Source organism: Phodopus roborovskii, unplaced genomic scaffold (genome assembly GCF_943737965.1).
Source record: "Phodopus roborovskii unplaced genomic scaffold, PHOROB, whole genome shotgun sequence".
NCBI classification, from domain to species: domain Eukaryota; kingdom Metazoa; phylum Chordata; class Mammalia; order Rodentia; family Cricetidae; genus Phodopus; species Phodopus roborovskii.
In genome coordinates, this window is record NW_026126689.1 from 3,467,382 (window position 1) to 3,482,861 (window position 15,480).

Below are 15,480 nucleotides of genomic sequence, written 5' to 3' on the forward strand. Positions count from 1 at the left end.
CAGAGTTCACAGCTAGGCCTACAGGAGGACAAGGCTGTCCTGGGAACCCAAGATCCAGGAAGCGGGGAGGAGGGGGGGGGGCTGAGTCTTGAAAACTGAGGCTCCAGGAGTAACTCTCCCGGGCCAGTTCTGCTGAAAGGCACTTATAAAAGATGCTCGGAACTCCTCGGGCTCTGAAAATGGGCTCCCGCATCCGCAATCCGGCTGGCTGCTCTAAACTGCTCGTTTACACTTTTCCAAGCACCGTGTTGTACCGAGGCCAGTAAGAACTCTCTTATAGGCAGGTAAATAGGGGAGAGGGGACTCCGAGCAAGGATCCTTGTTACAAATTTCAGAGCCTTGGCTAACAGCGGGGAGAGAGGTGTGTACACAGAGTACACATACGTTTGCATGGAAATGCCGCGGAGATATCGAAGCAAGGCCCAGGCCTGGGTTATGGAGGAAAAAGAGAGAGAGAGAGAGAGCGAGAGAAAGGGGTTAAAGGGAAATAAGAACACTTCCAGGTAAGGGGCAGTCTGGAAACGAAACTCATGGATTCCTTCTCGAAGCAGTTACCTTGCCCCAGGCCCCCGACTTTGTGGTGGGTGGAAGGGGAAAAAAAAAAAAAGTTCTGATTATTGTCCCGGGAAGATCGCGCGGCAGGGCAGGGTGCCCATTTGCAAGGCGCAGCCCTGGCTGGGAAGCGAACTTTTCCAAGAGGCCATGGCTTCGGGCTCCCTGCCTCTCCTCCGCCAGGTACTCAGTCAGCCCCTCTGCCGGAGCCCGGCCCACTGGCCCAGCCCCCCGTTTCCGGAGCCTGCGCCCCGGGATCGGTCCCCGGGGAGGCCGGCCTAGTTCCCTCTGCTCTCCCGGCCCTGCCTGCCTTCCCACGGCCGGGCGCCGCGGCCACTTGCAGCCCGGGGCTGAGAACTGAGGAGGACACCCACCTGGTCGGAGTCACATGCTGCCTGCCCCGGGCCGGCCGGCCGACAGTCCCCTCCAGGTCCCGGCGCCCGCTGCGGTCCCCAGCCAGGCCTGCGCGCCCCACCCGCGGCCCGCCCCTGCCGCCGGACGGGAGGGAGGGACCGGCTTCTGCTAAGGAAGTTTCAGGTGAGGAAACAAGGTGGGGCCAGCTCCCGGCGGAGCTGGAGAGAGAGGTGCGGGCTCAGCGCTGCACCCGGGCGGACACGCTGCACCCGCCGGCCGGCCGGGCAGCAGCCACTCGGGGAGACGCACAGGCACCCCGGGCGTGGGACCCCCGGTGCCCCCGAACGCCCCCCGCGTGGGTCCCTCTTCAGGTCCCCTCGTCGGACCCCGCAGGCTTGCAGCCCCCCCCCCCACCCGGAATCTGTGTTTGGCTTGCTGGTGTTTCGGGAAGTCTGAGATTTTTGCCATTGTCCGCGTGTGCCTTTACCTTCAGGGTGCAGTGCAGTTTTGTCTTCCGTGGTGTTTGGCATTAGATAAAGAAAGGGTGTCTGTCTCTTGCTCAGGTCCTCGTGTCTCTGTGTCTCTGGGCCTCTCTGTCTCTTGTCTCTCCCTCTCTGCCCCTCTGGCTTCCTCCTATTGTCCCTCCCTTCATCGGGTGCCTGTGAAACATGCTTATGTCTTTTCTGTAGATAATCCTGTTTGCGCCCATATTCCCGGGTTCGTTTCAAGATCCTCTGTCCCAGTCTGTGTGACCCTTCTCTGAGAGTGTATGTGTTTGTTTATGTTTAATTCTTAAGCCTACCTCTCTCTCTCTCTCTCTCTCTCTCTCTCTCTCTCTCTCTCTCTCTCTCTCTCTCTCTCTCTCTCTCTTTCCCCCTAAGGACACAAACTTTGGAAGTTCTAAGCATAGGCTGTCTCCCCAAACCCATTCATTCCACAGTAATGTGTGTCCAGGAGAATATTAACAGGCTCTTTGGCTGTTTTTGCTTTCAGGAACGCGGAATTGTCAGTCAGCTTGGTGGGTAGACTGGTCCCTGGCCCCGGTGTCCACCAGCTGCTCCCACTGACCTGCCAGAAGAGGCTAAGCAGTCGTATGAACTGGACGGCCCTGTGGAATAAAGCTTGACCGAGCAAGAGTGGCCTCCTCTCTGATAGCCCCTGAAGCAATGTTGTGTTCAAGAAATGCCCTAGTTCCTTCCCGTGCTCCTTTGAAGGGTTACATTTTAAACAGTTTAGCCAGCTTTGACACACTCGATTGTCATGAAATATACAGGAAGTAACAGGAAATGCCAAGACTAGGATTCAGCCATATAAGGGCAGGGCAGCATGCTTCATAAACCCAGCAAAGGTATAAGAGCAAGGAGTGAAATGAATCAGAAAATTAAAGCTGGCTGAAAAGTTTAAACTCCTTCTGGACTGGGAGACGCAGCTCCAGCAATCAGAAGGTCCTGATCTCTCATTGGTGAACAGGTTTTGTCAACTTCTGGTGTAGAAGTTGCTGGTCTCTGCCAGCTTCCTTAGTGCGGCTTGCGAGTGTGGACAGGGAGCAGCAGGGCATTCGATTTGCTGCCCTCAGCTCTCCTCGGTATCAGCTCAAGTTCCCTGTTTTCTCTCCATCTGGGTCTGGCAGCAGGAACAACCTTGTGTTTGTTGATTCTGAGCTGGCGATATTTTTCTCCTGTAAGTCTCTACCCTTGTTCCTCTGCTGTCTGTCGGGCTCCTGTCCCAAGTTAAGCAGGGGAATAAATGTTGGCCTGGCTTTCCCACTGATAGTAAGATGTAGAAAAGTTGAACTGACCCCTCAGGGAGTTTCCTTCTCTCCTTGAGCCTGGCCCTGTCTTCAGGGTATCCCTTTAGCTCTCCTTGCCTTACAGACTGAGTCTCATTATTTAGTTTATAATTTTCTTTCACCTTTCTTGGTGGCTGCACTTTGGAGGGAGGGTTGTCATCCTGTCCTCAGATAAAGAGAGATGTTATTCCTCCAAAACTCTCAGATAAAAGGGAGAGTGGTCAGAGGAAAGAGGATGGAATATAGGTTCATTCAGATGTAGACTTGAACACTTGAATGTTTCCTCTGCCGCTTATTTAACAAAAAAAAAAAAAAAAAAAATGGGGGTGTTAACTTTCTGGTTCTTTACTTCAATGTTTCTATGAGTTGTTTCCTGTTGCCATTAATAGTAGCCCCTCACTGGGTTGCTGTGGCAACTCAAAAAGGGATATAGGGAAATCACTTATGCAAGCACTCTATATGGGAAGGTGCTGGGTATGGGTTATTTTGCTTTTCTAATTTCTAAGAGGACCTGACAGTTATTTATGTGAAATGAGTTTATAGTAACAAGATAAGAAAGAATTGGCTCCAGAATAAAGTTATTTGTAAATGAGAGCTGTGTTTCGTGCAGAAGAAGAAACATGGGCTCTGGAGTTTGAGGTCCCTTCCATCGGGTAAAGTACCTCTGAGTGAGGAGAGGAACAAGGAACTTCCTAGTGTAGTTCTAGACATTGAGGCTAAGCTGTTTTGCAGTAGGAAGGCACTGGCCTTAACCCTGCAGCTGCCATGTCTTGAAGACGGTCACCTGGTATTCCCCGGTCCCAGTTGGGCAGTTCCCATTCCTGCCTATCCTATGCCAGCTCCTTGAATGCTGCTCACACATTCCTGCCTCTGCCTTTTGCCTGTTTACATAATCCTACCTTTCAACACTTTGGAGTGCAGTTTGAGTGAACTTCCTTTCTTAATTTGGATGACTACAGTCGGTCCCTTCATCTCCATCCTTGAAATGCATCCTAACTTGGCCACTATGGGTCTTAGCTATTTTGTTAATAGTTTGATGTGTGTGTGTGTGTGTGTGTGTGTTTCTTTTCTGTATTTTGGTTTCCACTTATTTGTTTTCTCAACCTTCCCACACAGGCACTTACTCAACTTAGTGCCATCCAAGGCACATGTACTAATTAACACCTTCGTCTTTCCCATCATCCTCTGCTCTGTATGTATTCACAGACACCAGGTATACAAAGATCGGGCCTCTGTTCCCAAGGAGCTTCCCGGAACATCAGAGTAACAGACAACAGGCAGTGATAGCTGACTGTGGCTGCATAAAGAAGAGCAAACTTCACTGTTGTGGGAGAGTAAAGATGACCTGGTAGGCGATCTTATTTCATCAGAGGTGTTGTAGAAAGCAATGGTTTGTAAAAGGAGATATAGCAAAGGCAGATGGACATTGGAAACAGGACATATAACTAGAGAAGCCGGAGTATCTTCTCATCAGGGAAGTGTACATAGTGCGGGTTTCTAGCTAGAGGAATGGTAAAATAACGGAGAGTGTTTGGGAATGGTGGACAGGCAATCACATCCAGGAAGGCCTATGGCCATGCATTCCATCCGATGTAGGTCACAATGTGATCAGATTAGGAAAGTCAAGGAAAAACCACTCTTGTTAGAATGTGGAGAATAGAATGGAGTAGGTAATGAAATGGAGATACAGGGGTGGGGTGGGGGGAGCCCATTGGATGGGCGCGGTTGTCAACTTGCTGCAAATTACAATCTGTAGGTAAAGTAGATGACAGCCTGAACCAGTGCTGGAGGAAGGGCCTGCAAGAAGCAAAATGGAATTATGGGTCAGGACGAGGATGCTTCTTGAAGGTCAATAATAAACTCAGAACTGAAAAGTTGACTATGGGAAAAATAAAACAGCTTGCTTGCTCGCATGTAAACTGGTGTGGTAGAATGAAGACCCTGAAGTAAAGCCAGACACTCACAGCCAGTTATTGTTTTATGCAGGTTATCAGAAATCGGGGGAGTTAAGAGCCCCTTCAACATGCATTGTTGGGCAAGCCGGATATCCACATGTGGAGGAATGAGATTAGATCTCATTCTCTCCCCCTATACAAAAATTAATTAAACAGGGGTCAAAGACCTTACGTAGGGCTGAAACAGAATCTTCTAGAAGAAAATAAAAAGGAAGCAAAGGGAGATGTAGTCAGGGGACTCCAGCAAATGACTCGATTGATTGATAGCATGGGAAATCATCCTGAGAATTTACAAGTGGGATTACAAGAAAAACTCGTTTGCATTACAAAGGAGACAACCACCAAATCGAAAGAGAACTATAGGATTGGAAAGAGTCTTCGCCAATTATATGTCAGACAAGGTATAAATATCTGGAATATGTGAATAACTGTAAAGGCTAAACCCTAAATACCAAATCATCTAATTAGTAAATGGGCTGTTTAGCTGAATAGGACATTCTCAAAAGAAGGATTACAAACAGCTGGTAAATACTCAAAAAAGTGTTGGACATCCTTTACCCTCAGGGAAATGCTGGTTAAAACTGCTTTGAGATGCCATGTGACTCCAGGGAAAACTGCCATCAAGAAAGGAGACAGCAAGCTGGCCGTTCGTGGCACACGCCTTTAATCCCAGCTCTCGGGAGGCAGAGGCAGGCAGATCTCTGTGAGTTCAAGGCCAGCCTGGTCTATAAGAGCGAGTTCCAGGACAGGCTCCAAAGCGACAGAGAAACCCTGTCTCGAAAAACCAAAAAAGAAAGAAAGAAAACAGGAGACAACAATAATGTTCATATTTGTTGGTTCAGCTGCTCCAAATATCAGTGTGGGGGCTTCTTAGAAAACTAAAACTGGAGCTACCATACGACCCAGCTGTACTTCCAGACATACATCTGCAGGTCTGAAAGGTAATATATACCACAAAGGTTTTTAAAGAGCCATGTTTTCTGCTGCATCAGTCACAATAGCAAAAAATAAAAAAATAAAAAAAAAATAAAAAATAGAGCTAGCCCAGATGTCCATCACGAAATCCATGGTTAGGGGCTGGAGAGATGGCTCAGTCTTTAGGAACTCTGGATGTCCTTCCAGAGGGCCTGGGTTCAATTATGGGACTCCACTTCCAGAGGATCCAGTGCCTTCCAGACTCCGAATGCTCTAGGCATGCATGTGTTCCTTAGACATACATGTGATTTCTTTTTTTTTTTTTCAAAAATTAAAAAAGAATGACTGGAAAGAGAAAATGGATATATGCGTACAATAGAATTTTATTCAATGATAAAGAAAAATGAAAGGATGGCATTTGTTGGAAAGCGGAGCGAACTGGAAATCATGTTAAACAAGGAAAGGCAGACTCAGAAAGACAAATACTACTGCGTGTTTTCTCTCATATGCAGAATACAGATTTAAATTTGTGTGTGGTGGGGGGACCATGGCAGGAGAGGAAGAGGTCCCTTGTGTGGGGGTCATTTTTAAAAGTGTAAAGCTTGGGATTCAGGGCTGGAGGGATGGCTCAGAGGTTAAGAGCACTGGCTGCTCTTCCAGAGGTCCTGAATTCAATTCCCAGCAACCACATGGTGGCTCACAACCATCTGTAATGAGATCTGGTGCTCTCTTCTGACAATGCAGACAGTCATGTAGGTAGCACACTGTATATATAATAAATTAAAAAAAAAAAAAAAAAAGCTTGAGATTCATGGAATTTAAGTAAATAAAGGAGGGCAAAATATAGTGGATTGTATCATCTGTTTTAAGACTATTAGTACATCCAGACAAAAGAGACTTTTAAAAAGGATTACTTAAAAATATGTGTGTGTGTGTGTGTGTGTGTGTGTGTGTGTGTGTGTGTGTGTGCCTGTTATAATGCTAGGATGGCAAATGCATTAATGCCCATACTCTCCTGGTCTGTGGAGGCTTGTGGTTCTTGAAATGTGTCCTGTGAAAGATGCACGTATGTCTTGGTCTGTTTCCTACTGCTGAGTTTTTTTTGTAAAGGAAGGATGTAGTGATATATTATTTATAATTTATTAAAGCTTGACTGCGGACTCAGAAAAACAAAGTCAGCCTCAGGCTATAGAGATCAGGCAGTGGTGGCACACACCTTTAATCCTAGGACTCAGGATTAAGAGGTGGACGGATCTCTCTGAGTCCAAGGCTACCAGATCTTCACAAGAGTGAATCAGTCTAAAAGAGAATCATAGCTCACACCTGTACTCCAAGGACTCTGTGAGAGGTGTATAAATCCGTGTCAGGATTCAGTAGAAGTGTTTGTTCTCCAGCCACGCTGAGGAGAGGCAGCAGTCTGAGACTTGGTGAAGAGCTCGCGCATAGTTCAGCCCTTTTCGGCCTGAGCTAGAAGTGGGAACTAGTGGCTGGCTGCTTTGCTTCCTAACATGGAGGCACCTTCAAGTGCCAACACCAACAAAGGGCCTTATGCAGTTTTGGATCATGATAGGGGTTAAGAAGAGGGAGAACCCAAGTTATAGCCTCTGTGACAAGAAGCCCGTGTCTCCATGACTCAAACCTCTCTTAGGGCCCACATCCCATACTGTTGCACTGAGTTCGAGAACTGTCTGGTCTATAGAGTGAGTTCCAGGAGAGCCAGGCATACACATAGAAAGCCTGTGCCATTAAAAAAGTGACGTGGTGAGTTGTTGGTCGGGGTTGTTCAAGAGACTCCGCTAACATTACAGGCCATTGTTATTGTCCTTAATACTCCACCCCCAGAGGTGTAAAGTTAAGTCCCCGTTGCTGAAGGCACCATGCACTTCAGATGCAGGGCCCAGAGTACCAGAACTGGAACTGATCTAAATGCCAGCTCCTGGAGCTTTCATGGTACCAGAAACATCATGCAAGCTTCGAAAGGAGGGAAGCAACCAACAGTCCTACCTAGATATAGTGCCCCAAAGCCACAATGACATCGTGTCATGATAATCCAAAGGTACAATAATGGAACACATATCTTGGCAGTAAAGAACAACTTTCTAGTTGGGTCTTAAGACCCACTCAACAAGAGGGAAATCATGGCTGGCCCTGGAAACCTAGCCAACTACCCAAGGCTTCTCAAGTCTTGCTTTTTCAAGGAGAATTTACAACCTCTGCTTTATTAAACCATCATAATCCCTATCTGCATTCTATTTTGTTTGCTTGTTTGTTTGTTTTTCAAGATAAGGTTTCCTTGTGTATCTTAGGAGGCTGTCCAGGCTGGTCTCAAACTCACAAAGATCCTCCTATCTCCGCCTCCCTAGTGCTGGTATTAAAGGCATGCGCCACCACTGCCCGGCCCTATCCACATTCTAAATACTTATCCTTATCCCCACAGAGAAGCACAGTAGTTCTCACCCCACATCAAGGAGCAGAGACCATTACAGCAAAGCACAGAGGTGTGAAGCCCAGCCTCAGCTGATACATCCCAACACAATTGCTCTACCTAAGTCCAAAGGAGCTGAACGACTCGGGCCAAGAGGACTGTAAGAGCCAATCGTGTAAAACCGAGTGCCGGGATTAAAGGTGTGTGACACCGTGGCCCGGTGTGAATTCCACCGTCATGTAGGTGATCAGTTAATGCCTGATTAAATAAATGAGTAAATTCACCCTAGAAAGATTTAAGTTTTGATCTGTTGCTGATGGTGCAATTCTAGACCAGGTGCTAATCCTTCTGTTCGTGTAGAAAACAAAAAGCAATATAAAGCTATGCTTGTTTAGCTATGGTGGCGCTTCGAGAATTCATTTGTGTCAGTCACCCTGGGCTGCCGTAACAAAACGCTCCAAACGGGATAATTTAAGCAACTGATGTTTAGTTTCACAGCTCTGGATGTTTGTCTGTCCTGTATCAGGTGCCGAAGATTTGGGTTCGATGAGGCCTCTCTTCCAGCTGGCAGTTGGCTAACTTCTTGTATTCATTAAAGAGAATGGTCTCTGTTGCCTCTTCCTCTTCCTGTCCTGAAGGCCCACAGCTCTTAGGACCTCAACTACTTCCTGTTATTTCCTCAATGTCCCACCCAAACCCTTCCCATTGACTTTAAGACTCCCCTCACACCAGCACCTCTGGAGGCAGAGGCAGATGGATTCCTGTGAGTTTGGGGCCAGCCTGGTATGCTGGGCTAGTTAGTTGTAGGACAGAGAATTTAAGAAGTGTCTTACACGAATCCTTAGTCTGTCTTTTTATTTATGCATGCATTGTCATGTATGTGGGTGTATATATGTGTGTGTGTGTGTGTGTGTGTGTGTGTGTGTGTGACATGAAAATAGAAGGGGTCTGTTTGGGGAGGGGAAGGGAAAAGGCGGAGTGGGAGGGACCAGCGTGTTAGCAGGGGGCGACTACGATCCAAGTCCATGATTTTGGTGAAACTGTCAGGAAACCCATTGCTTTATACGTATATCCACATACGGTGTTTGAGAAGAAAATTACAATTCTGGCTAAAGCTTAAAGACAAAAGGCTCCATTCCTGTTTCACTTGGGGGCCCCTTATCACAGAGACTGGAGTTTCCTTCCCTTCTACTGCTCACTGCATACCGAGGCAATCTGTCATTTTGGCTTATAAAGAAACAAAGGAATCCTTATTGTAAGGATTCAGGCATTACGCTGGCCGGCCCCTGTCAACAGGCAGGATGCACTCACTCAGGCAGTGCCCTGGTCATCCCAGGTGCAAAGGCTGCTTTCAAAGAAAGACTTCCGCCCTCTCTCTCTCTTCCCTACCTCTTTCCACTCTCTCTTTTCCTCTGATCCTCGGGGGCAGACTTTTCCTGTCTCTCTTCTCTTCTGTCCTCTCTGTCTCTTTATCTCTTTATCTCTTCACCTCTTTTCTGTTTCCTTCCCCTTTCCCTCCCTCTCACTAAGCTCTGTCTGCCTGGTATGTTTATTCCCCCCCTGGGTCAACTTTGCCTGCCATGGAATCTGCTAAGGTCCCAGTTAAGCTTTATCGTAACGTTTAGACCACACCTGTAAAGACTATTCAATAAAGGGCGACAGTGGCTAGCCTCGAATCTCTGAGGGGAAACTCCAAGTCTAACCATGTTCAAGGTTGAAGACAGTAGAAATCCTGACCGAAAGTGAGTCCTGGAAATTACTGATGTTGACCAGGAAAGCATGAAGCTTGACTGACATATAGCCTTGAGATAGTGCTTTTATTTTTTCCAAGACAGAGGGCTGTAAAGATTGTATCTTAATGGCAAATTAGGGGAGGTACTAAAGAAACAGAAAGACTAGTTACTAGGAAAGTCATAAGACTCATTTTCAGTCTGGACTGGAAAATAGAATTCAGTAGGAAAGTTGTAATTACTTCTCAAAGATATTCTGGAAGAACAGCCAGCCCTCTGTATCTTCAGGCTTACTCATCTGTACTGAAGAAATAGAGATTGCTTTGTATGACATTTCCAGAAAGACAGTGTAATAAGTATTTGCAAGCTTGGAGGGGTGGCACACACCTTTAATCCCAGTATTCAGGAGGCACAGGTGGGCAAATCTCTGTGAGTTCAAGGTCAGCCTTATCTACACAGTGAGAGCCTATCTTAAAGAAACAAACAAAACCTCAGTCATTTGCATTCTACACATTATGATGCATTTAAACTGTATTTAGCATCACAGGTAATCTGAAGTACGTTAAAGGGTGTCTGCAGGTTGTTTGTAGCTAAAGCAGTACTGTTTTATATAAAAGACTCGTCTCTGAGGAACGTGGCATCCAAAGATTCCTGGAATTGATCTCCCGAGGGAACTGGCACACGTGTGCTGTGAACTCATAGTTTCTATTCTTATTTTCACTATTTTCCTTTCTCTTCATAATTTTATTATACGTATATGTGGCTTTGTATACGTGTTTATGAGTCATCTTCTTTCCTGCAGGACAAGGACATACATAAGGAGATGTTTATAGTAATTTAAATTGGTAGGAAGGGGAGGGTCCAGCAATTTTTACTGTGGAAGTACAAAGCCAAATGCTATTTTTATACACATATCTCTTTTTCCTTCTAGTTGGGATAAACTAGAAGCCTGTCTTTTGTTTTGGCCATCTCATTGTATCACTTAAAGAGTAAGTTGGGTTCCCTTTCTGTTCCTTCTTCTTGTGGTGGATGTAACATGGAACACGGGCTGTTAATTAGGTGCTATTTGTTTCACAAACGGAAAGAATCTTGGTTTCTGTTCCTACTGCTCTAACCATGCCTTGCCCTTTTACCAATACAAAACTGTTGGCCTATTCCTTATCTCTAGGGCCTAGTGGCTATGCTGGGAGGGTCCTCTTTCTCTGCCCCAGCCCCCAAGGATTGTACCTAGTAAAAGACCTTTTCCACCCTAATTCCTACTCCCCCACTCACTTTTCAAAATACACTAGGTTCTTCTACTACTCCTGAGACGGCACCCAGCATGCCCTGTGTCCTCAGGCCTCTTGGCTCCTGGCTTCTTTCTGTGAGAGTAAAGCTGTGGAAAGAGACTGTCACAGGCATCTGTGTCAATGGCGGTGGTTGCCACAGCACAGAGGGATGGGGCAGAAGAGGGCAGAGGAGGACCAAGAATGGAGACCAGAAAGGATGATGCCATTTTCTTCAAGAGAAACATTCTCCACTGTGATATAAATATTCTTGCCTGGATAGCTCTCTCAAAGAGACAGTCTAAAGATACTGATGGAAGCGAACTATTAAAAAGCAAATTTAATAACCACAGAGCTATGGCAGTTCAGTTCTGGTTGTCTAGAGATGATCGAACAGTCCAAAGAGGTATGACCTATCAGATCACATTTCTAGGCTTAGAACGTGACCGACTGGGGCTAGCCTCTTCCAGTCACCCCAACTACTGCAGATAAAGGAACACGGAGGTCTCATTATTATGCATAACTTGGTGCTAGGATGCTTATTGCTCTAGGATACACAATAGGTCATTATCACAGGGTCCTTGTCTTAAAAGAACTTGAAACGTTTAAATGGGAATGTCATAATATTCTAAAGCAACCCTTGATAAACCCAAACGGGGAAACTTTAAAGGCACAGAGCATCTGAGGAAAGTATGACCAGTGTGGGCTGGGATGGTAAGGAAAGGCCTTGTTAGAGGTCCTTGGGCCATGCTGGGTGGAACGTGTAGGCCCACGTGGGGGTTGTGTTTCCATTGTTTCCATTTCCAGGAGCGCTCCAGACACTCCTCACTCTGGTCCCACCCTGCCTCAGGAAGCCCTGGGAAAGGGCACAGAAGCCTGGGATTATGGCAAACATGAAGCCTCCACATTAACTCAGGTATGAATGGGGGTGGAGGGAAGCATTAACTGGTACAGCGTTCACTCTCCAAGCCCAAGCCAACCTCTGTCAGGACATGCTGATCCACTGTGTCTCTTTGGTGGGCTCACCGGGACACATGCAGATTATGTCTCCCATCAGAACCACCTTCTGCGTACCACATTCTCAAGGAAGCTTGGGGTTTGTTCTTGGTGGAAGCTATAGCACCATCTTGTGGAAGTACTTGCTTCAGAGTACAAGCTGTCTCCTTTGCTAGCCCCTGGACGTTGTTGCAAGTTGCTTGTAGAATGCTTCCGGGAAAACATTCTGTGCTTTTAGGACACGCTGGCATCAGCCAAAGTCTGAGAAGTATTTTGAGTTTGCAACTTTTCACTTGGAAATGTAGATTGATCTGTATCATTTCAAGAAGAGCTCCTTCGTTTATTTTTCAGTGACGTTGTTTGTGTTTATTTCCAGTCTTGGGTTTACCATTGAGTGTGAGATATAGGTGCTTCATTCTATTACATTTCCTGAACTATGTTTGTTTCGTTTGGTTTCTTGAGACAGGGTTTCACTCTGTAACCCTGGCTGTCCTGGAACTAATTCTGTAGGGATCTGTCTACCTCTGCCTCCTCGGTGCTGGGCTCAAAGGTGTGTACCACCACTGCCTGGTTCCTGAACCATCTTTCCCCCATAGTTCTAACAATTGATTCTGTGAATTTCCCATCATGCACCCCAATCTAATTTCACAGCCCTTATACACCTACCACCCTTGTAACTTCTCCCCATAAAAGCAAATAAAAAGTAAACAAAAGAAAAACGTCTCTCTGTGGAAGCTGCAGCGTGTCATGGTGTGTCTCACATTATATGTACATCCTTTTGTTCAAAAGGCTTGACTTATAAATGTTCTTTGCAGTGGGCTATCGGTCTGGTTGGAGGCATCTGGCTTCTGCTACATCAGGGCTGGACCCTCACAGAGACTCTTCTCAGACATCTTGCTGTTGCCCTGAGGCATGGTGGTCCTGCTGCTTTGGTTCTGCAGGACAGGCCCCTTCAAGTGCTCCAGCAGCTCATAGGCGAGGCCCGATGTTTGGGTGTAAATTCCCATTCTTACTAATGACCTTGCCACAGAGGCTGAGGACTCAACTTCTCAGCAGTTCAATAGTGCGATATGTGCCCAGCATGCTTTAAGTCCCGAGTTCCATCCCCATTGTTGAGAGAAAAAGTTGTCAGTCACAGTGATAGGACTGTCACTGTCTTTTCAGCCTGTAGCTTCTCGTGTCTTAGCTAAAGAAGGATTTTATGGCCAGGCGAACACATCCAGATGAAGAATAGCATCCTTCTGTTTATGCTTATTTTTCTCAGTGCATCATGGGTACTTTCCAGCGTAAGCTAGAAGGGTCCGACCATGGTTTGATTATGCCTCTACAGACATTTGCATGTCTAACCACTGTCTGATGACACAGTTCTTTATTTGACCAGCGCTCCTTTGTGAGAACCCAGTGTATTTTTGCTTCTTTCCTCTTTTTGATAATGACCTCCATGGATCCGGGGAAGCCACAGGTTTCAGAAGAGGTGAAGATTAAAACAGGTGAAACTGTCGGGGGGGGGGGTATCCCAGCCTTGCTTGCTCCCCAGCCTCCTCCGGTATTGAGGACTCTAATCAAAACAGCTCCCGAGGACCTGCAGCTTCAGAGCCTGCTGCTGTTCATTCGGAGCTTAGTATGAATATGCAGATACAGCTGCCAGGGAAGGCTGTCTGTGATTGGGAAACCAAAGCTGGCCTTGCACGAGAGTTTCTGACCCTCTGAAGGCCCAGGGAGATAATTGTGAGGCTTAATAATACAATGCTGGCTTCAGAAACAAAGGGCCAAACCAGCTCTTAACTTACAGTGCTATCTACGGTCACGGTTCACCAAGTAACTGCCATTGTGGACATGCTTGCATGTTCAGCTTCTGTCTCTGATAGGGGTGGCTAGAGGCCCAAGACACAGAGTACTGGATGTAAGGTTGATATTTTTATGATATGATGTTTAGTAAAAAAAAAAAAATATTTAAAAAAATGTTTCAATTTTTGTTTTAATGTTTATACTTAAAAAATTTATTTTACATACCAGCCCCAGTTCTCTCTCCCTGACTCCCTCTCTCTACACCATCTCCCTACCCCACCCTACATCCACTCCTCAGAGAGGGCGAGGCCTCCCACAGGGAGTCAACAAAGTCAGTCACTTTGCTTGAAGCAGGGCCAAGGCCCTCCCCCCTTCATCTTAGCCAAGCAAGGTATCCCTCCTTAGGCAATGGGCTCCAAAAAGCCAGTTCCTTCACTAGGGATAAAAACTGATTCCACTGCCAGTGGCCCCATAAACTACTCAAGCCCCCCAACCCCCAACTAACTGTCACACATTCATAGGGCCTAAGCAGCCCTATGCAGGCTCCCCAGCCATCAGTTTGGAGTCATTGAGCTCCCGTTTGCTCGGGTCGGCTGTCTCTGTGGGTTTCCCATCATGGTCTGGACCCCTTTGTGTATGTTATCATTCCTCCCTCTCTACAGCTGGACTCCAGGAGTTCACCCGGGTCTTAGCTGTGGATCTCTGCATGTGCTACTGGATGAGGGCTCTATGAGGGCACCTTAGGAAGTCATCTGATTATCGGGGAAGGGCGGTGAAGTTACCCCCTTCACTGTTGCTTAGATTCTTAGTTGGGGTCATCCCTGGGGGCTCCTGGGAATTTGGCTCTCCTTATCAAGGTATCTCTTTTCTTGCTCTCCCTTTTTGTCTTCCTTCCTTCCGTTTGACCTTCCCGATCCCTCAAGTTTTCCTTCCCCCTTCCCACTGGCACGTAAGATTGTACATGTTTATTATGTGCAGTGTGATTAATATATATGTATGTGTATATATGCATGTTGTAGGATGGCTAAGTTGTACTGTTTAGCATTTGAATCACCTCATGCAGGTTTAACCTCTTTGTAGTGAGCACTCCCTACCTACTCTCTATGGATTTTAAAGAATGCAATACGTTGTTCCTGACTGTCATCACCATCACAAGGATAACCTTCCTGTCTCTTACCACTGTCAGAGAAAGATTTCACAACGGTAGGCTGTCCGGTGGCATTGTGTATAAGGTTTGTAGCCAAGGTTTGAAGAATCAGGCAAACTCAGATCGACCCTCATGACACATGCTTGCTGTGTGACTGTAGAAAAGGTTTCTACGTTCTCTCCTTCTCTGTCTTATTTCCTAAAACGAGTGTGGTGAAAGGTAGCAAGTAGACTTAGAATTATCAGAAAATTAAAATATTTATTACTTTTCTGATTTTATATGCATTTGTATGTAGCTGAGTGTGTGTATGTGCTGGTGCCAGAGCCTGTGACCGTAAGAAGGTGTCAGATCCCATAGAACTGGAGTTACAGGCAGATGTGAACCACATGTGGGTGCTGGGAACTGAACTTAGGTCCTCTGAAGATGCAAGTCCTTGTAATGACTGAGCCATCTCTCCAGTCCCAGGGAGTCTAGAGATAATAGCAATGTGTGTAACTCAGCATAATATGTGATGCTTAGCTGGTTCTTAATTAATGCCACATGTTAAAATTACTTTTATTTGAT